The sequence below is a fragment of the Neodiprion pinetum genome, chromosome 6, assembly GCF_021155775.2.
Source record: "Neodiprion pinetum isolate iyNeoPine1 chromosome 6, iyNeoPine1.2, whole genome shotgun sequence".
NCBI lineage: Eukaryota > Metazoa > Arthropoda > Insecta > Hymenoptera > Diprionidae > Neodiprion > Neodiprion pinetum.
Window position 1 is genome coordinate 23,262,932 of NC_060237.1, and position 12,041 is coordinate 23,274,972.

General features: G+C 42.6%; 1 protein-coding gene across 5 annotated transcripts in view; it reads left to right on the top strand.

The window, feature by feature from the left end:
• rsh (radish) overlaps window positions 1-12,041 on the top strand; it is a 53,311-nt gene that overhangs the window by 21,433 nt on the left and 19,837 nt on the right. The window lies entirely within an intron of this gene.

Consider the following 12,041-nt stretch of genomic DNA (forward strand, 5'->3'; position numbering starts at 1 on the left):
TCTCATTAGATCTATAATTAGGAAAATATGGAAAACGATGAAATTTTTACGCACAAGCTCAACGAAATGTGAGGCGTTTCATGGATGACTGGAACCGAAATATTTTGATGAATATTATTTTTGAGAGAACGGCGGTAAAACGAGTCAGCTTTTGATGTGATTGTTTTTTTTCTTCATTCTATCGCTGTTTTTTCCTCCATATTTCCAAGCTCTCTCTGATTGGAGTTGATATGCTTTGAAGCAAAAAATTTCATCACTATTTGTTCTTTTAGCTACACACCATGATACAGGCGTGTATTCAACTGGGTAAAATTCAGAGTCCCTGCAGTAATTGAATTAAAAACTGGTAATTTGATCATTTCCACACACTTAAAATTAATTTCTGATAGTTAATAGATTGAAAAAAATGCTTTGAAACGACTGAAGCCTGATTCATATTACTGTAATTATTCTCGTTAGTCGAACACTTACCTGTATACGCTAAACAAAAATTTTGTCACCAAATAACGATCGCCCGTCGTGTATTTTTGTACATACCTTACTAACTTCGACCCTGTGTGAGAGGTCCGATCACCCGATCAGAATGATGTTTGATTTTGAGGGTACAACAGAGAGCTGCAAGCTATTTGTCGCGAAGCAGTGCACGTACGGGTTGGTGATAAAAGCTTGTCGCATAATTTGAAAATGATACCACCAAGTGTCGTAGGTAAGCATTGCCAACCAATTGGTGGCTCCCAGTGCCTACATACATTTCACCACCGGGGTATCAGTTTTAGTGAAGAATTCCCCGGCCTGAAAGCCCCTTCGGCGACACAATTACGAGGCACAAAGTACCTTGGAAGACGAACGCGTGTGTGGGAGACGAACGAAGGTCGACTGGGACTATGAAGAGACACTTTAGATCTCGGCTCGCTTCGCTGTTGTTCGAGCACCCGGTGTAGATGGAATACGTAATTGATTTAGGTGGTGTACCGAGTTGGCTATTACCCAGCCTCTGCACACACCTGTCCTCCGCCCTTCTGCCGCTAAGATCTTTCCCCTACCTCGTTCGAAACAGCAGCTTCCTCCATCGGTAGCTATACACTGCCACAGTTGCTAACTCAATAAATTGTCTAATGGCGTTAGTAATCGCGTTGCAAATATTTTAAACGACTTTATAGTTTACCCATTGCAAACAACTGTCGTAAAACTAAACTAAGAGAGAGAGAGAGAGAGAGAGAGAGAGAGGAGAGAGGTTGTCTGCCGTTCCTGTCGTTAAGGTAACGTTCTTTTAAAAGGTTTCCGTATCTATTATGTATTCGCCATTATACTACCGACACAGTGTACGTTTACTTTGGTGAAAAATTTAGGGTAATTAAGAGGAGGTGCCGTTGTGATGGAAAATTTATTCAATGTGCTGTGTACATATATATATATATATATATATATATATATATATATATATATATGTACATTTTTGGTAAATTATGCTTTTCAATATCTTGTTAATTAACTTTCCCATTCAAAGTGCGTACGCATTCATCGTGACGAATACGTCAATTTTAGCTATTCGGAATTCCTGCATTTGCGCGTTAAAGTTTTCAGAATCCAACGTCGGCGATTCATGTTTAAAACGGCTTTTAAAGTAATAAATCTCATTATCGTAGCGAAAACAGATGTGCGCGAAGCATGAAGAAGAGGGTATGGCCTTACAAGGAACGATTTGGGAGCGGTAACTGTTTTCATTTGCGAACATTTATGCGTAACGCGATTTTCAGCGAAATACGTGTAACAGATTGCCAAATTATTCCGAATGAGATCCAACAAATTAAACCGTGTCTTTTGACAGCTGTGATATAAACTTGCATATCCGGGATGAGAATCACCGTTGATGTATTTAAAGTTAAAGGAATTTGCATATCTGCCTTCGAAAATCTCGCCGTATTCAATATAAATAATTATTCCCCTCGTACATATACGCCATCAATTATTACGTATTACGGTATAACAACATTTTCCACTTAAAACGCCGAACAAAGTGAATGTTAAAACGCTTATAAATGACGTTAACTCGTAATTGCAGGACGCTACGCTGGTCTTGCTTATGCTCATCTCCTACGGAATCTGACTCGTGATTAGTATGTGTCTTTGTGCAGAAACTAATTTAGGATCAGAATAAGTGCTGTATGGATTTTTAATCATATTCTTCGGAAAATCGTGTATTATATTTAACAAGCTGCAAGAATTTACAACAAAGTAATCGTCTCGGCAAGTCTTTGGTACAGATACGAAGAAAACCTCTAAGAAGAAACTAGTTTCGGTATGTTTTGCAACGTTTTTACAAGAAATTCGTTAGGATGGCTTACCTTGACCGCAGGGACCGCCGCTTAGGATCACGACCCTATTCTCTCGGAATGACTTTCCGGTTCTTTGCAAGCCGCTTTCGTACAGAATAAACCAGTTCAGAAGGTCACGAGCAGAGTCGGACAAGTAGACGGAGTCGAAGAAGGAATAACGATGCATTCTGTTACTTAATTCAATCTTTTATAGAGAAAAGTATCGTACCTGCGAATTTGATGTTCCTCGAGTGACCCTCTCTGAGAGGGGAGAGCAAATGTTAATACCCCAGCCTTTTTCCCGTCCTCTCGTTCGCAGTTTCAGAACGATTAGTTGAATGAATCACCTGTGCTTAAGGAGGGAAACGACGAGAAGAACGATGGCATTGCTCGTACAAAGCAGTGCTTTGGGAAATGAGGGTGTATAATATTTGAAAGGGAAAATAGTACGACCGTGAGAGCTCGAGGTGTACGCAATCAATGCCGGATAACAAATGCGGTGTTTAAAAGGGACAGATAAAATGGAAAATGATAAATCGAAGTGAGGAGGGGAGGGGGTTGAGAAAAAGTGGGAGAGGGAAAAAAATGGTGTCATCTATCTCGTTAACTAAAGTGCTCAGAAATTAAATTAATTCGGGATACGGGCATCGGGTAGGCAGGTCCACTCCCACTGAGAGTATATTGTTCTGACTTTTTTAGAAGATCCATTGTGGGAAGTTGCTAACACTGAAACAATGCCCTCATTGTTTTAGCATCCCTCAAAACAGTACCTGCACTCAAACCACGCGATCTCGGTACCCCCGTGCTGCCTTTAACCTGATTGTCATATTCGTCCTCATCGTACATATAATACCCTCGTCATTGGCTTCGGCTCCATGAAATCAGACTACCTTTGCGTCCGCCTTTTTCATTCTTTCAGCTTTCGACCCCGATGAAACTCGACGGAGGTATACGCGTTTCTCTTTTCTCATCAAGCTCGCGAAAAGAAGCTTATTCATTTATCCTCAGACTGGAATTCTGAAATCGAGAGAGATATTTTTTTCTTATATATACTATGCCCTCCTACACGTGCTGGAAATTGCCCCTCGCCGGAACACGCTCTATTTTCACACGAACAGTTTCGTTCGATGAAACACCACCTTCGCTGTAATTTTGACGGAAAAAAAATGAATACACATATATACATAATAAGACCAACTAAAGTAGCCGTGTAATGATTTTTTTTCCCTCTTCTTTACACGCCGATGACGTACAATGTGGGCGGTGGCCCAGCTGTGGGGCTACTTTATGGCGTCATATTTTTCCCATCCTCCCTAAGTATCCCACCCACGGACTTGCGCCAAATTTTGTCTCCAACGAACGCAGATGGTACGAGACCCGGAACAAGAATTATAACCTGGGGTGGATATTTTTTCGTTTTCCGACTTTTCTGCAGATCAAAGAGGAAAAGTGATGAACGAATTTTTTAATGCTCGAAATGAAAACCCTCCGATAACCACTTTTTTCTATACATGACTGTGCGATTTCCATCGTAGACCTTACTTCATAACAGGGAATATTAATGGCTCCCGAGCGGAAACTACCACCTTGAATCTGAGCAGTAGGTCGTGCAGCTTTTCATGTTTCATACTAGGTACAGTCCTCTTTGCAACGGGCTCTTTGCGTATATTTGCGAGTATGGAGATTCAAGCCTTTCTGACCGACTTAGGACGGGCAAAGCTCTTTTCCTTTTCACCCTAGCATCGATTTTCGGTTCTGCAAAGACCTCGCATCAGACGAATCGTCTTACCTTTCCCATTCACATGAAATTTCAACGAAGATCTCCTTCTTCTCGACCTTTCGATGACGCGTAAGCGTAAAGTATTCAAGGTCGATTTAGTTTTCACTTCTGCGAAGTCAGCCACTTATATATAATACATATAGATCGTTTTGCCCCCTGGCTGAATCTTTCGTGATCATGAGATTCATTTTTCCCTAACTAAAAACGAAGCAATTAGAACTGCGCGAGAAAAACCAGTCTCATCCTTCCGGTGTGCTGTGTGAATAAAACTTTGCACCCCCTTTTCCTCAACCGTCAGGGACAAGTTTTACCGATACAAGACCGACCGAGAACGAAGGAGAACGAAACCCGGAGGGCGGAAAAAGGTGAGAAAATAGAGAAAGTGAGAATGAGAGACACGTCGTAAAAGTTCACTTTGAAATGCGAAAGAGACCGGTTATATTATTTTATTTCATATTACAGCCGTCACTTTCTTTCAGATGAAGTGCCTGTCGTTTCAGCGATCATGCGATATTGATAAACCGAAGTTGTTGTGTGCCACTGAAATTTGTTGAGAGAAAGAAAGAAAAAAATAAAAAAAAGACCAACGCGTATAACGATAACATCAAGGTATATACCCAGAAGCCATGTATATCATGTATTCATGTATAATGTATATACATATTGCAGAAAAGTTCTCTTATCCATAACATTTCGTAATTCAGGATGGAAAGTGGCAAAAGTTTTGTATTCTACTATTATTTTTCTGCAAATCATAACGCGATAAATATCAACACCCACAAGATAGTTCAGAGACATTAAACGGGTAGCTCCCGCCCATGGAAAAACGACCGATTACCTTGGTTTCGGGTGGTTTTCACTCTTGTACCATTTTCTGTCCGATGCATTTGCCACAAGCACTCAGGTCGGCGAACCGCCTGCAGCCCGCCGTATCCGATGTACCGTCAGATCAGCACGTCAAATGAATATTCGCGTATTCGAACCGCGCTCATCCCGGAAACGCCTGTTTGTTCGCCAGTGGTCCCGATCCATGCGGTTGCGATAGTCGGCCAATGCGAAGAGTACAACCGATCATTGCAAGCCTGCGCTATTGCGCGATTGCGTGAGGCCAGCTGGCTAATGTTTGTTCGTATAGCGCGAGCGAAGTTCAGATAATGCGTGTCGGCAGTCGAGGAATGCCGGGTACGCGAGCAGGTTATTTGATATTAATTAGTGCCGGTTGGTGTAAGCGCTGAGCGTAGCCGGAGCCCCGGTTTCAAAGGGTTGTCAGAGGCAGACAGAGGACGAGAACAAGGGTACGGGGGTCGTAAGGTCGAGGTCGGGATCGGGGGGGAGGGTGGAGGAGCTTTTCACCCCGTGTGTGAGCAGCGTACGCATGCATCGCATTCGTACCTATTTCCATATGTATGTACTTACTTACCGACACCTCGGTGCTTGTACGTAACCGTATGAGTACCTACTTGTCAATATTCATGTTCAGGCAAAGAGAGGAGAGTTAACTATAAATAAACTATGGATTACCACGCTGTCATTTCCAGCGCACGAGTAAAGGTAAGGGTGAAACCTTTGCACAAGGTTTATTAAGCATGTTTACCGACTCCGGTGCTTTACGGAAATGAAAGAACCACGCATTACTAATTTAGCGGGGCGGTTATTTATTCGTTACACTTCTGTGCATCATTCTCAGACATCGATGTAGAAAAAAAAAAAAAAAACGTATTAATCATCGGCCAAGTTCCAATGAAGAAGAGATACCGCGTAGTTTTAATATTTCACGAAGAATATGAAAAATTCATTTCGTTACCTTAATAAAGTTAGCTAGTTGGTAGAAAAGAGTTGCTATTATATTCCTATTTTCTTCGGTTGGTGGAATTTTATTTTTATACCATTTTTAAATGATATTCAGACGAATATAGTTTCCGGAAAATGTACTTCTAACTTTCCCTCACGTTTTCAAGCGGTACGGCAAACTGTTTCTCAAAATTATCTCTATCAATCAGTTTCCTGTCCATATTTACAAAAGCTGGGGCCTCGGTCCTGTTACAAACTTGCCCTGCGATCAGTGAGCTACGGACAATAGGTTGAACCCTTGCGCGGTGGTTCGAAACCTCGTTGCCAGTATTTGTAGAATGTTCAGTAATTTAAATTTCTTGCTGTACTTTTCGTGATGTACGGAATTTTTAAGTGGGCGACGGCTTAAATACGCGTCAAGGATGGAGCCGTTATAATGAATAATAATGAGAACAAAAGAAATTTCGAACGCGTGTACCCTTTAATCTTCTATTGTATTTCCGTCCCACGCTCACACCGTCTTTGTTAGCCCCCCACCCCCCCCACTTTCACAATCAATTACCACCGTCACAAAGTCACCCTGGAAAACAGGGAACGTCATACCGGCAACTCGATCGTTATAATCACTCGCAGATCGAGTCAAAGGCAGTAATATGCGCCCAAAAACGAATTTCCGGTGGAAAAATCAAAACGCAATTGAAAACAGGGGTGAATGAAGATTGTTTTCGTATCCATAGAAATTTGTTTATCCGCGTGCGTTTGTTTACCAAGCGTAAATCGAATGTATTTCGAAACCTCGATGCTGGTTCCTCCAATGTTTTGAATTATTTTTACATCCTAAGTTGTCGATGATATTGTCCAACTGGCTAAAATGGGGTGAATCGGTGAACCGAATTTAACGCTCACAATGCTCGGGGTTAGAGAGAAATGAATATCTTGCAGCGGGTGTAGAATGTTTCAAATATTCTACTGACGGCGATTCTACAGCGCCAGTTATATGGCCGTTGTGAATCGAGGGAACATCGAAGTGTAGATTTGAACAAATATCAAAGCCATTGTAGGTGCATGTGATTATTATTTCGCATGAAATCCCGGCAAAAAATTTCCAATAAATTGCTTGAAACTTCAAATATCCGTTTCTAGTACATGCATATCGTATAAATCTACTACGCAGCAAAGAGATACCGCTGTTCTTTAACAGCCGCGCTCGTCGCAGCTAGGTACATAGGTACTTTACCGTTTTGATCGTGTACGAGTCGTGATTCATGTCTCTCTCACACCGCTCCTTCTCACATTCTCGTTTATATCCTGCCGTGCTCGAGCAAGGCTATATATTATTTTTCTGTAAAAGAAACAACAAATTGATACCAATGGTTCCCTGTATAGACGACTTTGCCATATCATATTACCTGCAGCCAGCATATGACTGTTGTAGCTAACAACCGGACCACATAATGACAAGATAAAACTACATAGCGTGCAGGAAAGAACCTTGTGTCGAGTTTCTGGTATTCGTTTGAAATCTGCAACCCGTGTACACAAAGCCTTGCCGTTCCTTTGAGCTGACGTTTCCTAGATACGTATCTCGCGCTTTCAACGACAGAACTAGAACACTCTGGGTCACATCTCAAATCGCCCATCCATGGTTCATTACACGTTCTTACGATCAGTAAAAATTATCGAAGGATTCCCTTTCGCCTCTGCATCGACGAAATAAGATACGCGCCTTAATTGTCTAGTTAATTTTCAGCCCAGCGGGCACCGATCAAGTTGCAAAATGAAACTGAGTAATTTAATTTTAGTTGGCTTAAAGTAGCAAGATGGAGGGAGGGGGTGAACTTTGTTTGTAGTTTAGTTTCGGTTATTATAACGAGCAGATGCGCGTCTAGCAGGTTAATGTGGCAGGGCTAGGCAACGCAAAACACCGCACAAGTTTCCCCTCGGTAGTGTGTGTCTTGGGACCGCTTAACGCTTATTGTTAGTTGATAGAGTCGGGAGTTTGTGCTGATCTGAGTCGGATGGAAGGGCGGGAAGAGGGGGCTGGTGAGGAGGAGGTAATTTTGATGAGGAAAATAAAGTCTGTCCGAACAACCCTGTGCTCTTTTCAGCTTCCTCTGATCTTCGCAGCGATTAATTACAGAATTCTTTGAAATTTTCTTGAGACCGTTCTGCGCTAACAAAATCTCTCCGGCGATGAAATAAATTCACGCGTCTACTCGTTGCCATTAATAAAATTTCTACGTTTACCAATCCCGCGATGTAATCTACCCCGTATCGAAACTCCGCGCTCCTTATAACGGCTTGACCTCAACAATTCGCATCTGTGAACTCGAAATTCCAAACTTAATGTTCGATATGACGCTATTAACAGTCGTGTCCACCGAGCCATAGCGGCAAATTGAATATCACTGACGACCCATGCCCTAGTCCTTGACTCGACAACTTCTTTCCACATTCACTTGACTCCCATAAATTTCTGTCCCTTCCACCCTGTAGGAATTCCAAGGGTTTCCTCGCTTATCGCGCTCCGTGTCAGTTACACCCTCTTACAAGCGAATGAGGGACGTCAGAGTCGGGTATCGATGACATAAAAGTCCTCTTGGATGTCGACGAGGGAATTTAAAGTTGTGAAAGGATGGAAAACTGGTCATCTTCTTTACCCTAATTCCCCAACTTGAAAGGGTCCGCAGATCACAGTTTGGACCTGGTAAGATATGCTTTGCCAGCACTCTGCATACACGAGGCCCGGCCCTTCGCAGGATTAATCAAAATAACCAGCCTAAATTATACTGACCGAGTTCTGACAAGAGACGATATAGCGAGGCTGAGGGTTCGTCTGAAGCGGAGGAACTTCATCATTCCGTTTGAGTAATTGAAAGGGTTCCTTTCAAAGATGCAGAAGCCCAACTGGGGCCCGAACCTCGAGTCTCGGAGAGAAAAGAAGAAGCGTTTTGATCGTGCAGTTGACTTCGACGCAAACCCGTTTCACATTTCGCGGAGTATTTTGAATACTAAATTGATACCGTAATGGGTTCCTGGAAGTGTGATTCAAACGAGTTGTGACTCGTAATTGCGTTTATTGGCGCGGATCCATTCGGAAAGCCTTTCATACCTTCTCATGGTGAAGGTTACCAAACTGAATAGAATTGTGCCCATAATGCAGCAGGAGAACAAAAGCTTTCATGGGAGGCAGAGTTCCATCGGCATGGTATACACGTTCACGTCAAAGAATCTGTTCGGGCATCTCACGGGTAGAAAGCACTTCGCTCTTATTACTAGCCAATAACTTGAGGTTGTCGTGGATACGACGTGAGCATAAGAGGTCAATGGTCAAGGCACGCGTGCGTCGGGCCGACTATTGCGTGGTCACAAAGGAAAAGTACCCTCAAAGAGGACAGTAGACAAAAGGCAAGGCACCCTGTTTTTCGTCTCACGTCTCAAATAATTTCTCTGTGTTCCCTGTTCCTCTGGTGGTCCTGGACAGGCAATCACGCTGTCAACTTATGCCTACGAAATAAAACCAACCCCAAGTTTCACCACATGGTTTTACAGAGACTGTCGACTACATTGATCAATTCCCCAACGCCTTTGTCTGAAAATAGCATATCGCTGCTGCATTTTAACAAGTAAAATGTACCGTTGTATGTCATAGGTATGTGCGTATTGTTAGTGACTGGTAACTGTGTTACATGTTCATTGTGATTCTGAAGTATTCACTCAGCGCGCTTTCCGCGAGAACTGAATCGACAACCTTGAATGTTTTGATCCAGATTACAAATCTGTCAGTTTTTTCAGTTTACTATTGCACGAACAGCACTGCGATTGTCAGTTCAATGCTGCCTCGTATCGTCAGACGGGTTTCATGGTACAGAAGATCGAGTAAGATGGGTCAATCCCGATAACCATTCAAAGCAAAAACGAGAAGAAGAAGAAGAAGATAACAAGATGGGAATTATTGTCTGGGTCACGCGAAGACAGGAGAGAACGCCTATGATCAGCATTGGAGAACAACTTTTGGCTCGCGCTGTAAATAGGATTGGCAGACGAAACATCTATTTTGATCTCGGAGCGAGCGAATGCTTCAAGTAAATGGCGAAGCCCGTTTCTTCATCACTCTGGGGTGCGCACGACAGACGCGCTACAAATGTAGGCCATAGCCGGCAGAAGGGTAGTTCAACTTGCTTACACGTAACTTTTCGACGAGAGAACCTTCGGGACGTCAAGCCGAGAGGGAGACGCGGGAGTAACGGGAGAACTAAGAGGGTCGGGAGGACTTGAACTTCTTTCATCACCGGTACCGGGATCCGGCCCGTTCTTCTCTCGGCAAGAGCCGGTTTTGCAATTATTAGAAAGTCCCGTTTGTTCCCATGGCGACGAGTCCCTAGCCTATCTTCATTCTTCTCACCGTCTACCTGCCGGGACGCGGAAGCCTTCATTACTCCGTTAGGGTACATCCAGAGCACCTTGAATGCTTCTCGAGATACTTGTCCTCCGGAACATTCACCTCAAGGATACTTCCTTTGTGCCTAGTCTCGAGCATGGTTTGCGCAATGGTTTAGTGTGACGCGAGTTTGATCAAATCACCATTCATTAGCTTCGCTCGAAAATTACTCGAAATTAATATTTCGACAACTGGCAATCTCCAACCGGGATCGCTTATCGCCATTCGCATGCTCGTTCACCCTCACGAAGTTAGACTCTCCACATCCGGGGCACCGGAACTGAAGAGTGCATTGAATTATTAATTAAATCACCGTTACTGCACCGTAAAGATTCGTCGAAATTTCCGTGATTCTGCTCACGGTAATCCTGACCTATGAATTATAACGGAATCGATGCGTTACACGATTCAGGGAGCAAGTTATTACCACTTTATACTATCACAGAGGTGTATTCGGTGCTGTATAATAGGTACCCTCTTTATCCCCATGACAATGGAGGGAAAGTTGAAGAAATAAAAGTCACTTTCAACGAGTGTCATATACCGGCATAACTACGCCAATAAATTCAAATTATATTTCTCGCCTCCTTCAACAATAAGTACAGTATCCATATCGCGTGATGGGGTCGAGCCCATCTTGTCGGTGAGGCAGGTCTTTCTCCCAAGTTTCTCCCGGTTTATTTTCAGGAGTTTTATTCTAACCTTATACTTCGGTTTGATGAAACAGCGTTAAGTTGGCAGATTCTTTCATGATGCACCAAATAACCTACCACGACCATTCCAGCGAAATTGCGCTACCCCAGATTTTTCGGAAGTACCGAAAAAACTTGCCATCCAATGAAGGGTATGATTAGAATAATGCTTCCTCGGGGATTGAGAAGAGCACCGAACCTGGCAGGATTTGAAAAAAAAATCACTGGGTAGGGATCTGCTTTATTTCTTTTTTATTTTCAAAACAATGGCGGACGTATCGAAGAATTATTGATCGGTGATTGTGAATCGAACACTGAACAAGTTACTGTTTTTCCCTTTGAGTCTAGCTAACTTTCAAATTTCCAACCATAGACTGTATTTTAGGACTCAGAAGAAATTTGCAAAATTGGCGAAATATTCTTTCACACATGTATGTGAAATGACAAATTCGAAAATGATAAAAATCTTTGTAGCGATCAGATATGAGAGTGCAGGGTCGTTGGATCAGGTGTACTCGCCTGAACGTAGCTTCCATAATTAACAATAAATGAGCGCACAACGGAGTGCACGTTGCACATCCCTTCCATTACAGTTAACCGCGGTCTCTTCAACAAATTATGCATGTCCGACCACAAGGGGTCAGTTTGTAAACATTCGAACTTAATTAACCTTGCTGCTCGTGTCCGTCAAAGGCGGGTGTTATTTCAAAGTAGAAATCCAATCATACACTGTTTTTCCGGTTTTACCGGCTTGACCGGCTTATCCGGTTGTATTGAACGATTACACAGGCTTGCGATGATTTTCCCATGATAAAACCGAGTAGTAATTTCGGCAGGTATTAGATACGAATCTATGAAAGAAAGTGTTTAAAAAATTCTACGCGTAAATTTTCCAAGAAACGTTTTTTTCTGATTTCCTAGTACTCCTAGAGTTAACTTTCAATTTCTGTGTTAAATATATGTATTAATGGTAGTGTTGGTATTTAAATATTTATTTACTGTCACTAGATGTTGTTTAGGGT